Below are 16295 nucleotides of genomic sequence, written 5' to 3'. Positions count from 1 at the left end.
AAATTTCATAAGTACAACTTTAGGAATATAGTGATTCTTTCCACCATACTCGCCTCCCACCCACACTCCCACCCCTCTTCCTCCTCCCTCTCCCCTTCCCAGTCCCATTCTCATTAAGATTCATTTTCAGTTAACTTTGTACACAGAAGACCAACTCTATACTAAGTAAAGATTTCAAAAATTTGCACACATACACATACCAAAAATTTTTTTTGAGAACTAGTTTTATAGTTAACTCTCATAATACAACCTACTAACGACAGAGGTCCTGCATGGGGCATTACTGCACAGTGACTCCTGATGTTAATTTAACAATTAATACTCTTATGTATGACGTCAGTGACCACCTGAGGCTCTTGACATGAGCTGCCTAGGCTATGGAAGGCTTTGAATCCACAAACTCCATCAGTATTTAAATAAGGCCATAAGCAAAGTAGAAGTTGTCTCCTCCCTTTAGAGAAAAGTACATTCTTCTTTGATGGCTCTTTCTTTCTGCTGGGGTCTCACTCACAGATATTCTTCATGTGGAACATTTTTTGCCACAGTGTCTTGGCTTTCCATGCCTGAAATGCTCTCATGGGCTTTTCAGCCAGACCAGGAAGCCTTAAGGGCTGATTTTGAGGTCAGAATGCTGCTTAAAACAATTGTCATTCTATGAGTCTGCTGTGTGGACTTCTTCCCATGTTGGAACATTCTCTTCTTTTTAATTCTATCTAATATTATTACCAGACACTTGACCCTATTTATATGATCACTTTAACACTTAACCCTATCTATATGTTCACTTTAACACTTAATATGATCACTTTAACACTTAAGATGGTATTTTTACCACCCAGCTCAATAGGATTTAGGGTCCTATGACAAGTTTTTAAACTGTACCCTTAGAAGTAAGTCTGCAGGAATGTATGCAGAACTATACAGCTTACATTTACAAACTTCCTCCTTCCTCTCTTATTCTCACTCTTATTTTTTACAGAGATCTACAGGATTTGCTTTTGAAGTTGTGAAACATCTACTGCATTCCATCATTGATTAATGAGTTAAATAAAATCTTTAACAACTATTCAATTTATATTTGTCGGGGGGGCCACAATTTTATTCTTTTTTTGAAAATGTTCATTTGACTCCTGAAAATGAGGAAAAATGAGCATAACTATTATATCGATCTGGAAGGTTATAAAAATGAGATAATGAGGGCCAGCTCTGTAGCATAGTAGGTTAAGCTGCTGCCTGCAGCACCAGTGTCCCATATGGGTGTCAGTTCAAGTCCTGACTGTTCCACTTCCCATCCAGCTCCCTACTAATGTGCCTGGGAAAGCAGTGAAAAATGGCTGTAACCCTGCCTTTTAAATAAATAAATTAATCTTTAAAAAGAAAAAAAGAGTCCCATTCTGTCATGTTCTCCTAAGCATAAGCATGCCATAATTTCAGAGGAATAAAGGTGAAAAGTTAATCAATGATATTCTCTGAAAGTCATATCACTTTTACATTCATAGTGGAGAGTCTTGACAGACATAATTAAAGAGTGATGATTACTAAACAAAACCATTATCAGGACAAAATTTTCCCAGACAAGGTTAAACAGGTAAGGAAGATTTTATTCAAGGCTATGGCAATTGGGGAGTGACAGCAGTCTTAACTCCACTGAAACAATGAGTGAATGGGAGGGTTTTTTAAAACTGGGGTGAGAGATATCATAAAGCCCCCTACACGGTACCAGAGGAAAAATAAGCTTTCTCTTATCTTCTAGGTAGGAGATAGTTTTACAACTTGGAGTAAGACTCTCACTAAAGTGGCTCCTAACATCCCACAGAGGCTGGGAAATAGGGAACTACCTTCCTTGATGATTTCCTTTGAAAGGGATGGCCTCCAGGTCCTTAAGAAAGAAAGTCCTTGGTTATGAAACTGGCAGGAGGTTGGAAGAAGGGGCAGAGAAAGAATTTACCATTCTAAAGAAAATGTTCTAAGAAAAGAGAGGTCAAGGGTCTAGAGACAGGAAGAAACTTATCTAACATTTAGTGAGGTTCAGGGGCATGCTAAGGCCATCTTGGCCAATATCCATATCATCATTTTCTTCTTATTTGTTATAATATGAAATTTTAAGCTAGCAAAGACATTAGTTCTTGAATGCCACACCACCTCATTTTGATCTCTCTAAGCAGTAATATTCATTTTACAGATGATTTAAACCAGAGTTAGAAAGGTCTAATAACTGACCTAAGGTCTTAAGTTCATAAAAGTAACAGCCAATACTTAAACTTTTGGCTGAATGCATTTAGAATGCCAGGATAAGTTGTTGATGCAACCCTAAATCCGCAATGCTGAGTTTGCTTATATCCCAAAAGCTCCTCAAGCAGTAAAATGAAACTTTCGAGAGTAAAATTCATGAGTACGGTATATAGAACATAAGGAAATTAGGAAATGAGATGGTAAAGGACATGGATGGAGTGAGGTCTCTGGGTTTTACATGCATATGCACTTGCTGTCTCCTTTTTATACACACAGTCCAGTCATTTAGGGGACTTTGAGATTATGGTAAGATTTTAAAATGCCCCCATGGGGCCAGTGCTGTGCCATGGTAGGTATTGTTGCCACCTATGGGGCCAACATCCCGTGTGGGCACAAGTTTGCATCCTGGCTGCTCCACTTTTAATCCAGCTCCCTGCTAACGCACCTGGGAAAGCAGCAGAAGGTGGTCTAAGACATCTGCACTGACATGAGAGACCCAGAAGAAGCTCCTGGTTCCTGCTTCTATCTGGCCATTGTGGCCATTTGGGGAGTGAACCAGTGAACAGAAAGTATGTCTCTCTCTTTCTCCTTCTCTCTCTATATAACTTTACTTTTCAAGTAAATAAATTAAAATCTTTTTAAAAAGAAAAAGGAAGTAGAAGAAAAGTGATCTTTTTTGTTTTGGGGTTTTTTTAAAGATTTATTTTATTTATTTGAAAAGCAGAGTTAGAGAGAAAGAGAGAGGGAGAGAGAAAGAGAGAGGTGTAGCGACAGAGAGCCTCACTGAATTGTGAGCCATCATAGCATGGAGGGCAGAATTTCTAAGTGATAAACTTGGATACTGTGCTGAGGAGATTTCTAAGGAAACTGTTGAAAATTCAGTCCAGTTTCTTCTTGTTGCTTATACTAAAAATGCTAGAGGAAAGGGACAAACAGAAGAAAGAATCATTAAGCAAAAAAAGAACTAGAACTTAATGGTATGGGGGAGTCTCAGCCTATCCACGTTTGCAAAACATGCTAAAATTAGGAAATCATGCTGATAAAAGCACGCTCTGCAGAGAGGGGGCAGGGCGTGGCTGGAAGATCTTTTGTCATTGCTAAAGACATTAGTCCTGAGAAAGGCGGAACACAATTGGGACACTGGGAACATCCCAGGTGAGAAACGCTGGTGTCTTGTTCTAGGAAGTGCATGTGTTGATCCAAGTATTGGACGCGATGAAAAGGGTTTGGATTCTGAATGTATGGAGAAGATAGAAGTGACAGTGTTTTCTGAATGATTGTGTATAATTTGTAAGACAGAAGAGTTGAGGACTGTCCCAAGGTGTTGGGTCTGAACAACTGGAGAGGTAGAGTTGACATTTCCTGAGACAGGCTTACAGGAAAAACCAGGATCTTCCGTCCTTAGTTGAGAGACAGAGAGTTCCTATGCACTAGTTCACTCCTCATGCTGACAATGGCTGGGAAGGTTGGCAATGCAAAGCCAGCAACCAGAACTCAATCAAAGTCTCCTTTGTGAGTGAGTGGCAAGGACCCAATTCCATGAGCCATCACTGCTGCCTCTCAGGGCTGCATGAGAAGGAAGCTGGGATCAGGAGGCAGAGCTGGGAGTAAATCCAGACACTATGGAACGGGATGTAGGCTTCCTCACCAGCGTCAACCACTAGACCAATCACCCCCACCCCCGCTAGTCTTATCTTGTGAGCAGATATTTTGAAAAGATCATGGCATGTAAGAGTCCAGAGATCCGCATCCAGGCCCAGGGTGCCGCTGTGAACTCGGGTTCTCAACGCAGAAGAGTGAACGCCCTGAGAGGAAAGGAGGTCGTGGTGGGACAGGGCTGTAGGAAACTCAAACACGGATTCATGGGAACCTTCAAAATTCAAGAAGGCTGGAAGGAAAAAGGAAGAAGGATGAGAAGGAGAGGGGAAGGAGAGGAGGAGAAGGAGAGGAGAACCACTAAAGGGCATTGGAAAGGAGTGTGGTGGGAGAGAAGCAGCCAGGGCAGGTAGAGTTATGCTCAGCCAAGGGAAGAAGGGATTCCACAGGAGCACCCACAGCATGAAAGTGCAGGAGCAGAGGACTGAGCGGTGCCCACGGGATTGAGCAAACCAGAAGGCATTGCAGATACTGACCAGAGAAGTTCCGTTACATTATCAGGGGGAAAAGTTTGACGTGACGATTTCAGTGAGGACAGGAGAAAGAATTTGAAAACAGTGTATACAGGAAAAGAAATTAATTTGAAAGTAAAGTCAATTAATTTTGCTTTTTAAAAAAATCCACATTTCTGGCCAAAATAAGCTCATTACTAATCTAAAAGATCAGTGATTTTTTAGAGGCACCAGACTGCTGGAGGCAGCAGATTGCTGGAGGTACGCAGGAAATGAGTAACCAACATGGATCATTCAATTAGAGAGTTTGTAATTAAAGGGGTAATTTGCAAAATCTAAAGGGAAAGCAAATGTGATTGTTTTAATCTGTTTAGTCTGCAAGGTAAAAGGGAGCGAGAAGAGAGTGCGTGGAGTCCGGGAAGGGTTGCAAGGGATGTGCACAAAAGCCCAGGTGAAGGAATGAGCCCAGGAAGAAAGGATCCTCCTTCCTCCGACTGCAGGGGCAATGAGATGACTGTGTCCCAGGCTTTCTCCACCGCCTCGGCATGACTCAGACTGTGAGCTGGGTGATGCCTCCTCGTGGGAAGCCTGTTCCACGCACTATAGGAGAGGTAGCTTCCCTGACCTCCACCCACGGAAAACCAGTAGCCGCCTCCATCAGACGCTGCCAACTCCCCTGGGGTCAGAACCACCTTGGTTGAGAACTGCTCGTCCAGAGATACGTGGAAGTAGAGAGAATTGCACTGCCTACCATCTTTTTTTGTTTGTTTGTTTGTTTGTTTGTTTAAGCTTTTATTTATTTATTTGACAGGTAGAGCTACAGACAGTAAGAGAGAGAAAGAGAGAAAGGTCTTCCTTCCATTGGTTCACTCCCCAAATGGCTGATGGCCGGAGATGCACCAATGCGAAGCCAGGAGCCAGGAGTCTCCTCCAGGTCTCCCAGGTGGGTGCAGGGGCCCAAGGACTTGGGCCATCTTCTACTGCTTTCCCAGGCCATAGCAGAGAGCTGGATGGGAAGAGGAGCAACCGGGACTAGAACTGGTGTCCATATGGGATGCTGGCATTGCAGGTGGAGGATTAACCCACTGCGCCACCAGGCCAGCCCCTGCCTACCATCTGAGTACCGTGAGGAATGACAAGGCAACCATATACTAGGTATGAGAATATGCTAGGTGATTAAGGGAAAAGAAGAATTGTTGAAGGAATTTTTAAAATAATAGATACTAGTATGGATTTGTTATAAATCAACTTAGCTCACTGGAACTGTTTATCAGAATTCCCCTTCCCTGTATGGTTCTAAATTCACGAGGACCACAAGACACATTTTATGTGGGATTTGGAAGCAGGGAATAAAGCAACTACCCATACACAAAGTCTTCCAAAAGATCATGGAAATGCGAACTGTCAAAAATTATGCTTGGATTTCAATTCATTGAACCAAAATAAACTCATCTTTTAATTGCATTTTGAAGGACCCTCAAATTTTTTTTAGACTCAGAAGGTGAACACAAGGTTGCAGGCACTGCTTCGGTCCATCCCTGGGCTTTCATCTGGTGACTCACCGTAGAATGAAGTAATGATCAGGCCACGACTCCTGTAGACACAGCTGAGTCATCTCCTTCAGTTTCTCTGACTCCTGTACTGGGTGCCTCTTCAGCTGGGTGAGGAAGGGTGCCAGGGGCCCCTGCCAATCATCCACCCCATTGAAGCTGGAGGCTTGGAAGTAGAGACCACGCAGCTTCCATTTCATCCCTGAGGGTTCCAGCCCATTCTCACATGTTCTACCTTGCACTTACTCTCTCCTGCTTCTTGGCCTTCCTTCTTCTAACAGCCAACTCTGCTGAGCTCAGCATCTGACATAGACACCATAACTGTACATGAACTCTTTAACCTAATCTCTCAATTGTGTATGGGTAAATTCCTTAAAAAAAAAAGTCCTTATTCCATACCATTTATTAACTTCTGCCTCTATATCCAGAATAACAACCAGACATAGAGGCAGTAGTAAATAAACAGTGTAGAATTATGTTCCAACATAATTTATATTTTGATATTCTTATTTTATAGGTGATGAGACTAAGACGCAAGAAGCTTTAATTAATTCTACCAATGACCCTCATTTAGTAAGGGGCAGACATGGAGTTTAAACAATACTTACCTTCCTTCAAAAGCTCATGAAGGACTGATCTGATCACTTCACAGTATACACATGTGAGGAAATATTGTGAAATACTGCCATGTGTCCCACAAAGATGTACAAGTATTATGCGCAAATCAATGAAAAAAAATGGAGGAAAAATCCTCTCTCCTTCCACCATTCCAGTCTACAGTGCTGTCAGCTGTCACAAGGTAAGGGGAAGTAGAATTTTTTAAATCTATTGGCCCTGGCCTGTTGATAAATGGCTCTATATCTTATTAAAATAACAGTGACAAGTGAATAAAGGCCCTTTCCAAGATAGCATTTCATGATGTTTTGGAAGTAGGGGGCACAAAACTAAAAGATGAGATGCATAGTGCTCCTCACAAACACAAAAGAGGAAGGGTCCCAGCTCTCTAGCTTCCATTACTGCATGTACACAGGAGCAGGTAGCACTTGGTGGCAGCAGACGTCCTGCAAGTTCAGAGGGGACTTTAATCAGCCCATCAGCGTTCCGTGTAATCAGGAGTAGCTGAGAGTGAACAGGGGTTTTATTCCTAGTACTTGTGTCACACAACATCCTGGTTCTCTTTTCCTCCTCTTAGCACCACAGGCAAAGCTTCTACTTCTTCGTTCTTTTCCCAAATCATGCTCAGGACTAGGTACCAACAGCAGCCATGTTCATGGGACTTGCCGGAGCACACCTTGTTCTGTACTTGCTGATGCTAAAAGCAACATAAACACCGAGGCCTGCTGAAAACATATTAGAGTTTCTGGGAGAACAAACTTGTGTGTACAGACATCTGGGGGGGGGGGGGGTTCTCTCTGAGGCTTGAGTAACTTGTGAATGAAGCGGATGCATTATGAGTGTGTCTAGCAGAATGCTTTATCGTCGATCTAATCTTCGTGCCATTTTACCATGAGCTGGTAACCAGAGTGTGATTTTACTCTTTTGAACGTGCTTTGTAATCTGAATTGGAAATAAGGCACGAAGTGATTCAGGTATTATAGAGCTGCTAGATCTCCTATGGCCTATCCATCCCGAGGAATTCGGATCAGATCTATGAATTACTTCCCAAAAAGGCTACAATAGTAGAATATCACACTGGAGAGGATTTTTTTTTTCAGGTCACCTAATCCATTCCCATTCCAAATGTATTAACCCATTGTAAAGCTGGCCCAGTAGTCACTCATTCTCTTCTTGTACACTCCAAAATACAAGAGCATGAACCAACACCAAAGGAACCCATGTTACTCTCTGACAACTAAAAGCTGAGATGCACTGGCTGCCTTGAACTATACTATGCCTTCCTACAATTGTGACCGGGAAGATTTGGAAGAATTGGAAGAATCATTTTTACAACATGTCTCCACCATCTAGCATACACCACACATAATTTAACACATGCTCTCTTGTTTTAACAAAGGCAATAATAATGAAATCAATATTAAACAACCTACTTTCTAAGCCATTTTTTCCATCAGTACCATTTTTATTAGATGGGTTATTGGAAGCATTATCAATGACCATTGGTTTTGCCCTTTTTTTTTTTTTTCATTTTAAGCTATGGTTATAAGACTTCATGAAAATAATAATTACTTTAGTTTCATTTTGAAAAACCTTTTTTCTGTATTTTCCACAGAAAATTATTCTCTTGAATGAAGTTTACTTTTAAAGTCACAGTGAGTGGAGATACAACACAGCAGTTAAGTCAGCAGCTGGAATCCCTTGTCAGGGTGCCAGGGTTCAAGTCCAGGCTCCACTGTCCATTGCAGCTTCCTGCTAATGTGCACCGTGGGAGGCAAAGGGTGATGGCTCAAGTGGTTGTGTTGCTACTATCCACATGGGATATCTGCACTGAATTCTGTTTCCTTGCTTTGGCCTAGCCCAGCCTTAGCTGTTACAGCCACTGGGGATGGAGAAGCAGATTAGAGATACCTCTCTATCTCTCTACCTATCTATACCTCTCTCTCTCTTTCAAATAAACCAAATAAATAAAAATCAAACTTCAAAAAATACATAAAGTTAAAGCACTTGTAAGATACTTGGTTTTTACCTTATGAAATAAAATAAGCTGAGTATTCAAGAGAAGAACATAATATTTTAAAATATCTTTATCAAAATTTGGAAACAATTTCTACAAAAATTATCAAATTAACTCATACATTATCTACAAGTTTCTGTAAGTGCCAGCTGGATTTTTGGCAGACATTATACCTCTTTGAAGAGCTGGAAAAATCAAGTCACAATTCTTACCACTTTTGAGATCCTGTGGTCACCTGTCAAATGCAGAAGGGACAGTTTGTGATGGGCTTCAGCTTGTAACTGGAGTGGTCTCTCTGGTTATGCCTTACATTTCACCTTCTCAGAATCTGAGTCCCCTAAGAAGAAACAGATACAGACAATATAAGTGCCGACCTCAGGAAAAATATATCAGACATGGCAACACACGTTAAAGCAGAGTTTCAGAATTAAGAACTGATTCTCCTACTAAGTTTCTCAGTAACTGGATTATTATCTGTCCTCTCAATAAATCTGCCTCTGGGATGACTGTGCTGTGATCAGCTATAGATAAAATATGTTTAATAAAAATAATTTTAGAAGTATTGCTTCTTTCAGATACAAAAATGGAAAGTCCTAAAGGAAAAAAGCTAGAAGTAATAGGAAGCAAAGTTGATAATTCAAATTTATATGGCAGTACTATATGGGAAAAAAATACAATTTAGTGGGATTCGATAAGTAGTTATTTTAAATTAAATTATTTGTTAAAATTAAGTTGTGCTCTGGGTTTTTAAATCAAAATGAATATACTGTGGCAATTGAGGATATGAGAAAAAATAAATTAACACTACTTGGAACATAGTAAATGTGTCTGAGCTGGTGCCAATACCTGTTTGTGAGAGGGAGCAATATTCTAGTAGATGAAAGTTGCAAATTATGTTTTAATAGGATCATATCCAATAATAGAGGAATTGCAATACTGATTTTCCTCTGAATTCTCCAATTTGCACTATTTTTCTCCAATAATTTCTGCTTCGATGATTGTATGTTGATCTTCACTATGTATTATTTGTCCTTAAATTAAATGCTCTATTTGTAAGTTGGGGGAAGGGAATATCTGAACAAAAACTAATCCAAATTCTGGTAAAGCCATCTGATATTCTTATCAGCATGCCATTTTATCTTCAAAATAGCTCCTGTGATTTTTTTTTTTTTGCACATCCAGGAATTGGCTATACAATGCAGTTGTATTTATTCTTCTTGCTTTCTTTCATATTTGATCTTTGCTTCTGCCTTGAGTCATTTCACAGCTAATTAATTTCTCTACCTCCAAATGAGAAGAAAAAAACACAAAATAATGTAAGCTACTCCAGAATTGTCAAAGGAGAAAAAAGTGAAAAAGGACTCAACTCTGGCTGTGCATATCAATACCAGCAAACCCCACATCCATCTATTACCTTCAGCACTCCTCTGGTATGAAAAACCTTTCACCTGCAGCTCTACCTCTGCCCTACTCAGGGATGGAGCCAATTCTGCCAAGCCTAGCTGTGTAGGTGGGAATAAATGTACCAGCGCCATGCCTACGTGGCTGCCAACAGTCTTGTTTCCCTCGTCCAAGAAAGTCTTGGATGGAGCTGGCTTACTGAGCACTTCCTCCGTTCCTTCCAAATCAATTTCTTCCAGAGCACGCAGCTCTGCCTTCTTCTCCTGATGCTATTCTGTCTTCCCTAGAAGGTCTAGAGACCTCATTGATCTTACTCTATTGTGGATAGATTCTTTTTTAAGATTTATTTTATTTATTTGAAAGAGTTACAGAGAGAGGTCGAGACAGAGAGAGAGGTCTTCCATCCACTGGTTCACTCCCCCTAGATGGCCACAATGGCCGGAGCTGTGCTGATCTGAAACCAGGAGCCAGGAGCTTCTTCCAGGCCTCCCATGTGGGTGCAGGGGCCTAAGGGCTTGGGCCATCTTCCACTGCTATCCCAGGCCACAGCAGAGAGCTGGCTCAGAAGAGGAACAGCCAGGACTAGGACCGGAGCCCATATGGGATGCCGGCGCTTCAGGCCAGGGCTTTAACCTGCTGCACCACAAGCGCCAGTCCCATGGATAGATTTCTAACAACAAACTCAGGCAGCTTCTCCTCCCATCCTGCCTGCCCCCTTTTCCCAGGGGTTAGAATCTGCATCTATAACATCAGACAGTGTTGCAGGGAAGACGCATGCTTGGTAACTCTGAACCATCCACTTACCGCAAGTGTTTCCACCACCCAGAGATCCCAGCAAAGCAGCTAGACTACTCTCTACAGTCCTTCCCTCATGAACAGTGTTATGGAGACTTGGCTACTTGATTTGAAGTCAACCCAGCCTTTGCCTGTCCTACTAACTAGCCCCTGCCCTTTCCCGCTTCTTTCTCCAATCCTCATCAGCCAACACTCAAAGTCCTATACCATCATATATATTTTATGTTAATTGAATTTCATTTCCTTGTCACTACTTCATACTCCAGATAATCAAAATTTGTATGCAATTATAGTGATGGCTGAGAACTGAGGTTAGGTTTCTCTATAGTAATTTTCTTTTTAGCAAGGTTGATAGAACATGTAATAAAACTGGATACAAAATATTGAGCCAGCCTCTCTGTGGAGCTATGAATGCATTGACAAATGTGAAGTGGGCCTGGAGGGAGAACCAACTAAACAAAAGAATTAGCCAAGCATTGATGTTTCCTTGGCCCTGTGTTAAGGAAATTGAGGATAGTTAAAAAAAAAAAAGTATAAAGTCACTCTGTCTTAATCATTGCTGCATCCCCAATACCTATCAAAATGGATTTCTGTAATGGTTTCTATAAACATCCATTGAGAACATAGTGAAAAGATGATTTTAGGATCTTGCACTTGAATTTAAAGTATGAAAATTAAGTGATTAGGGATGGGTGTTTGACACAGCAGTTAAGTCAGCTCTTGGAACACCCGCATTCCATATTGAGTGTTAAGTTTGAGTACCAGTTCTGTCTCCAATTCCAGCTCAGGCTAATGCACACCCTAAGAGACAACAGGTGATAACTCAAGTACTTAGGTTCCTGCCACCCACACAGTAAACCTACAGTGAGTTCTTGGTTCGTAGCTGCATCCTGGACCAGTCATGGCTATTACAGACATTTTGGGAATGAACCAGCAGATGGAAGATCTTCCTCTGTCTCTCTCTTTCTCCCTCTGTCTCTCTGCCTTTCAAATAAATAATACATAAATAAATAAATTTGCTTAAGTTAATTGAATAAATATATTATGGAAAAATAGTGCCAAAAACAGTGAGGTTCTATGAATGCAACTGCTATACAAGTTAAACAAAGAGAGAGAAAGGAATGTAGAGAACAAGTTGGAGAAGACTGTGCAGAGAATTTAATTTGACCTTAAATTCTGTACAAGTTTTATCATCAGGTGAAAAATGTTCTTGGCACACACAACAGAAGACATGTTCCTAAGGGCACAAACCAATGAAGAGATCGGCTCTATCAGAGTGGAGAATATACAGGGAACACACTTAGATGGATGGGTTGGGGTCAGAATGTGACGATAGATAAAACTCAGACTGAAGGGACAGTGCTATAGTATATTGGGTTAAGCTACCACCTGCAATGCCAGCAGCCCATATGGGTGCTGGTTGGAGTTCCACCTGCTCCACTTCCAATCCAGCTCCTAGCTAACAAACCTGGGAAAAGCAGCAGAAGATGGCCCAAGTGCTTGGGCCCCTGTTACCCATGTACGAGACCCAGATGAAGCTCTTGGCTCCTGGTTTCAGCCTGGTTCAGCTCTGGCCCAGCCCTGGACATTGTGACCTTCTGGGTATGAACCAGCAGATGGAAGCATGTGCTCACTCTCTCTCTTCTCTCTCTCTGTACTCTACTCTCTCTCTCACTCTCTCTACTCTCTCTCTCTCTATTCTCTCTCTCTCTCTCTCTAACTCTGTCTTTCAAATAGATAAGTCAATCTTTAAAAAAAATAAAAACTCAGGCTGAAGTGGACTTGGGAGAACAATGAACAAGTATGAGTCTAATACTGACTTGCCCCAAATGGTAGAGTTAGAAACATACCAGGGGACTCCAATTTAATCCCATCAAGGTGGCATGTGCCAATGCCATCTCACTAGTCCAAGTGATCAATTTCTGTTCACAATTGATCATAATGAAAGGACTAAGAGTCAAAGGGAGCACATAAACAAGTCTAGTACCTCCTAATACTAACCGATAGAATAAATAAAGGGGAGAGTGATCCAACATGGGAAGCGAGATACTCAGCAGACTCATAGAATGGCAGATGTCCTAAACAGCACTCTGGCCTCAGAATCAGCCCTAAAGGCATTCTGATCTGGCTGAAAAGCCCATGAGAGTATTTCAGGCATGGAAAGCCAAGACACTCTGGCAAAAAAAAAAAAAAAAAAAAAACTAAATGAAAGATCTCTGTGAGTGAGATCCCAGTGGAAAGAACAGGTCTTCAAAGAAGGAGGTACCTTTTTCTGAAGGGAGGAGAGAACCTCCACTTTGACTATGACCTTGTCTAAACAAGATAAGAGTCGGAGAACTCAAGGGGCTTCCATAGCCTTGGAAACTCATGACTGGAGCATGGGGAGATTACTGAGGCCATAAACAAGAGTGTCAATTTGTAAAGTCAACAACAGGAGTCACTATGCACTTACTCCTCATGTAGGATCTCTGTCCTTAGCGTGCTGTACATTGAGACTTAATGCTATAACGAGTACTCAAACAGTATATTTCACTTTGTGTTTCTATGGGGGTGCAAACTGTTGAAAGCTTTACTTAATGTATACTAAACTGATCTTCTGTAAAAAAAAAAAAAAAAGAAGAAGAAGAAGAAGAAGAAGAAATTATCAATTCCCAACTTGACTCTCACTGGGATTAAACATGACAATAGGTCTGATCTGATTTCATCATCATTTAAAAAATCATCTATTATTTTTCACTTTATGTTTCTGTGTGGGAGCAAACTGTTGAAATCTTTACTTAATGTATGCTAAACTGATCTTCTGTAGATAAAGAGAATCGAAAATGAATGTTGATGTGAATGGAAGGGGAGAGGGAGTGGGAGAGGGGAGGGTTGTGGGTGGGAGGGACGTTATGGGAGGGAAGCCATTGTAATCCATAAGCTGTACTTTGGAAATTTATATTCATTAAATAAAAGTTAAAAAAAAAAAGTATGAGCCTAATAAAGAAGGGTGTTTTTCTGTGTGTGTCAGGACATCAGCTTCCTCTCCATTTCACTAAATCCTTATTTACAAAAGAGGTATGTGTACTTCTCACACTCAATGTTAGACTTAAGACGCCAAGTTATACAGGGGGGCAAAGAAACCATTCTTATTCTCAAGAGTTGCTCTGCCTCCTATTCAGCTCCCTGCTAACGTGCCTAGGAAGGCCCAGGTGCCTGGATCCCTACCACCCACATGCGAGACCCAGATGGAATTCCAGGCCCCTGGTCTCAGCCTGGCCCAACCCCCTGGCTTCGTCCTGGCCCAACCCCAGCTGTTGCAGCCATTTAAGGAGTGAACCAGCAGATAGAATATATCTTCTTTTCTTTCTCTCTCTCTTTCCCCGTGTATGTGTGTGTGTGTGTGTGTGTCTGACTCTGCCTTTCAAATAAATAAACAAATCTTTAAAAAAGGAAAAAGATTCAAGGAAAGGACACAATGGTATGAAAGAAAAGGTGTAAATGAACACCTCTAAAGGCCTATAAGTAGTTTCTATAAGCAGAAGATATTCACTATGTTTCTAAAATAGAAATTGATGCGCTTCTGCTTTATAGCTTTTAATGATTCAGAGTATATTGCTAGGGATGAACTTTCATATAAGTTAAGGATAATCTTCAGCAGAGAGGTTGGATAACAAGTATGAAAACAGTTAGATAGGAGGAATAAGCACTAGTGTTCTACAGCACAGCAGGGGGACTATCATGGACAATTATGTATTTTATAAAAGAACTGGAAAAAAATGAATTTGTGGGCTATAGACAAAAAGAAATGATAAATGTTTGAGGATATGCAAATGCTAATTGCCCTGGTCTGATCATTACACATAGTATACGTGGATCAAATTAAAACACTCTACCCCATAAATATGTACAATTATTATGTGTTACTCAATTTTTTAAATTTATGCCTGAAAACTCCTTTCAATATTAACTTGAAAACAAGCCTGATTCGGGGATCAAAACTGAATACACTGTGCTTTCTTTTTTAAATGTATGTTTTTAAAGAACAAATTGTTAAAACACATAGAAACTCACTCCCATCCAGGAAGAAGGAAAGAGAAAGGAAGCAAGGAGTTTCTGGCAGGGTTCTTGGTGTCTCTGGAGCAGTGTAATGGCATTCACATTCTCCAAGGGAGGAAAGGAAGTATCCTACGCTACAGAAAGCCAGAGCTGAGACCACACAGATCTCCCTTCTGAATGTCAGTGAGTTTTTGGCAAACTCACCTGGCGATAAATCCCAATGGATTATGATTGCAGTGCATTGTAATAGAAGAGATGGCCTTGAAGGAGATATAATCAGAAAATAAATTTCAAAATCAAAAGCATGATTTGGTGCAAGAACATCAGGAAACCAATCAGCACTTGATTCTCTTAATAGCCATCACCAAAACCCTGCCTCCTCCTCCCTTAGGCATCCTTGTCTGATAAGGGTCAGGGCACCCCCAGCGGCCTCTCCTATGAGCTGGTCAGAGCTGGGTCTGCCAGCCCGTGATGAACACAGCTCAGATTCGACAAGCTGCAAGCCTGCTAACCCCACACCTGAGAGCCTAGACAGATTCAAAACAACCAGCTAATTAAACCTGGAGCACTAAGCTATCATCATCCGAGATTCATGGGCATCCAACAAGCAGAAGAACTAGCAACACGGCGCTCGGCAACAGCTGTCACCTGCTGTAATGTTCTTTAATTATCTTAAAATCTGTAAGAACTGACAAATGGGTGACAAAATGCAATTTTCTGTGTCAGGAAGCGAGAGACAAGCCTGTGTTACTTTGATGAGAGGAAATACTGTAAAATCATCTCTCTCAGCTCTTCTTACTCGAAAGGGGGACCGTTGTCACTCAGTTCTAGTCTGTAAACACACCCGTTATGGGACTCCTGGAGGGACTTGCTTCCTTCTTTACAAAGATTGAGGGGGAGAACTTGCAATGGGCACTGGGTTGTGCCAGCCTTGTCCCTATAACTTCAGCACTTCTTTCACATTTTCACCAGCTCCGGCTCCACCATGCAACAAATTTCCCACGGAGATGACCTCCTGAGCTGGACCTTTAGCAAAGACCCACGTAAGTTCCCCGGAATCGCATTGTGCCGCCCGGTGCCTTTGCAACTGTTGTCTAAACCCTCTAGGCTGCAGTGATGGTCCTGGCCTCCCTGTGGATTCCCATTAGTCCTTGCTTTTCCTTGGTCGCTACACTGCACCAAATGTGCATAACAACACCCTTTGTTCCTGTGGGGCAAGTTTGCTGCCGTCATTTGCACAGTTTAGCCAGCCTTTATGGGTCAAAAATGTCCACTAGAGCACAAAATAAATTGCAGAAAGCCAGGTCACTGTGTAGTAAATAGCTCCTAAAAACATCAGCTAGGAAACCACATCCTCTATTCGGAGCAGTAGAGCACACATAAGCCAAGAGCACGGCACCATTCATGGTCCCAGAACATAAAACAGATAAAAATACGGGCTACCTCACACTGGCTCAGAGCCAAGGAGAGCCCTTCGGGTCTGAGGAAAACAGACATTAACAAAGTACTGCAACAAACTGTTATATATAATGAAAACCT

General features: G+C 41.5%; 1 long non-coding RNA gene across 1 annotated transcript in view; it reads right to left on the bottom strand.

Annotated features, from left to right (window-relative positions):
* Positions 1-16295, bottom strand: part of LOC138846579 (uncharacterized) — a 168224-nt gene that overhangs the window by 126093 nt on the left and 25836 nt on the right. The window contains exon 3 of the long non-coding RNA XR_011384102.2: positions 8735-8859. This is a non-coding gene — a long non-coding RNA (uncharacterized LOC138846579). The remainder of the gene's footprint in view (positions 1-8734; positions 8860-16295) is intronic.

Source organism: Oryctolagus cuniculus, chromosome 18 (assembly GCF_051225735.1).
Source record: "Oryctolagus cuniculus isolate XC-2025 breed Fujian yellow rabbit chromosome 18, ASM5122573v1, whole genome shotgun sequence".
NCBI lineage: Eukaryota > Metazoa > Chordata > Mammalia > Lagomorpha > Leporidae > Oryctolagus > Oryctolagus cuniculus.
The sequence above is the reverse complement of the archived record's forward strand: the minus strand, read 5'-3'. Positions and strand labels throughout refer to the sequence as shown.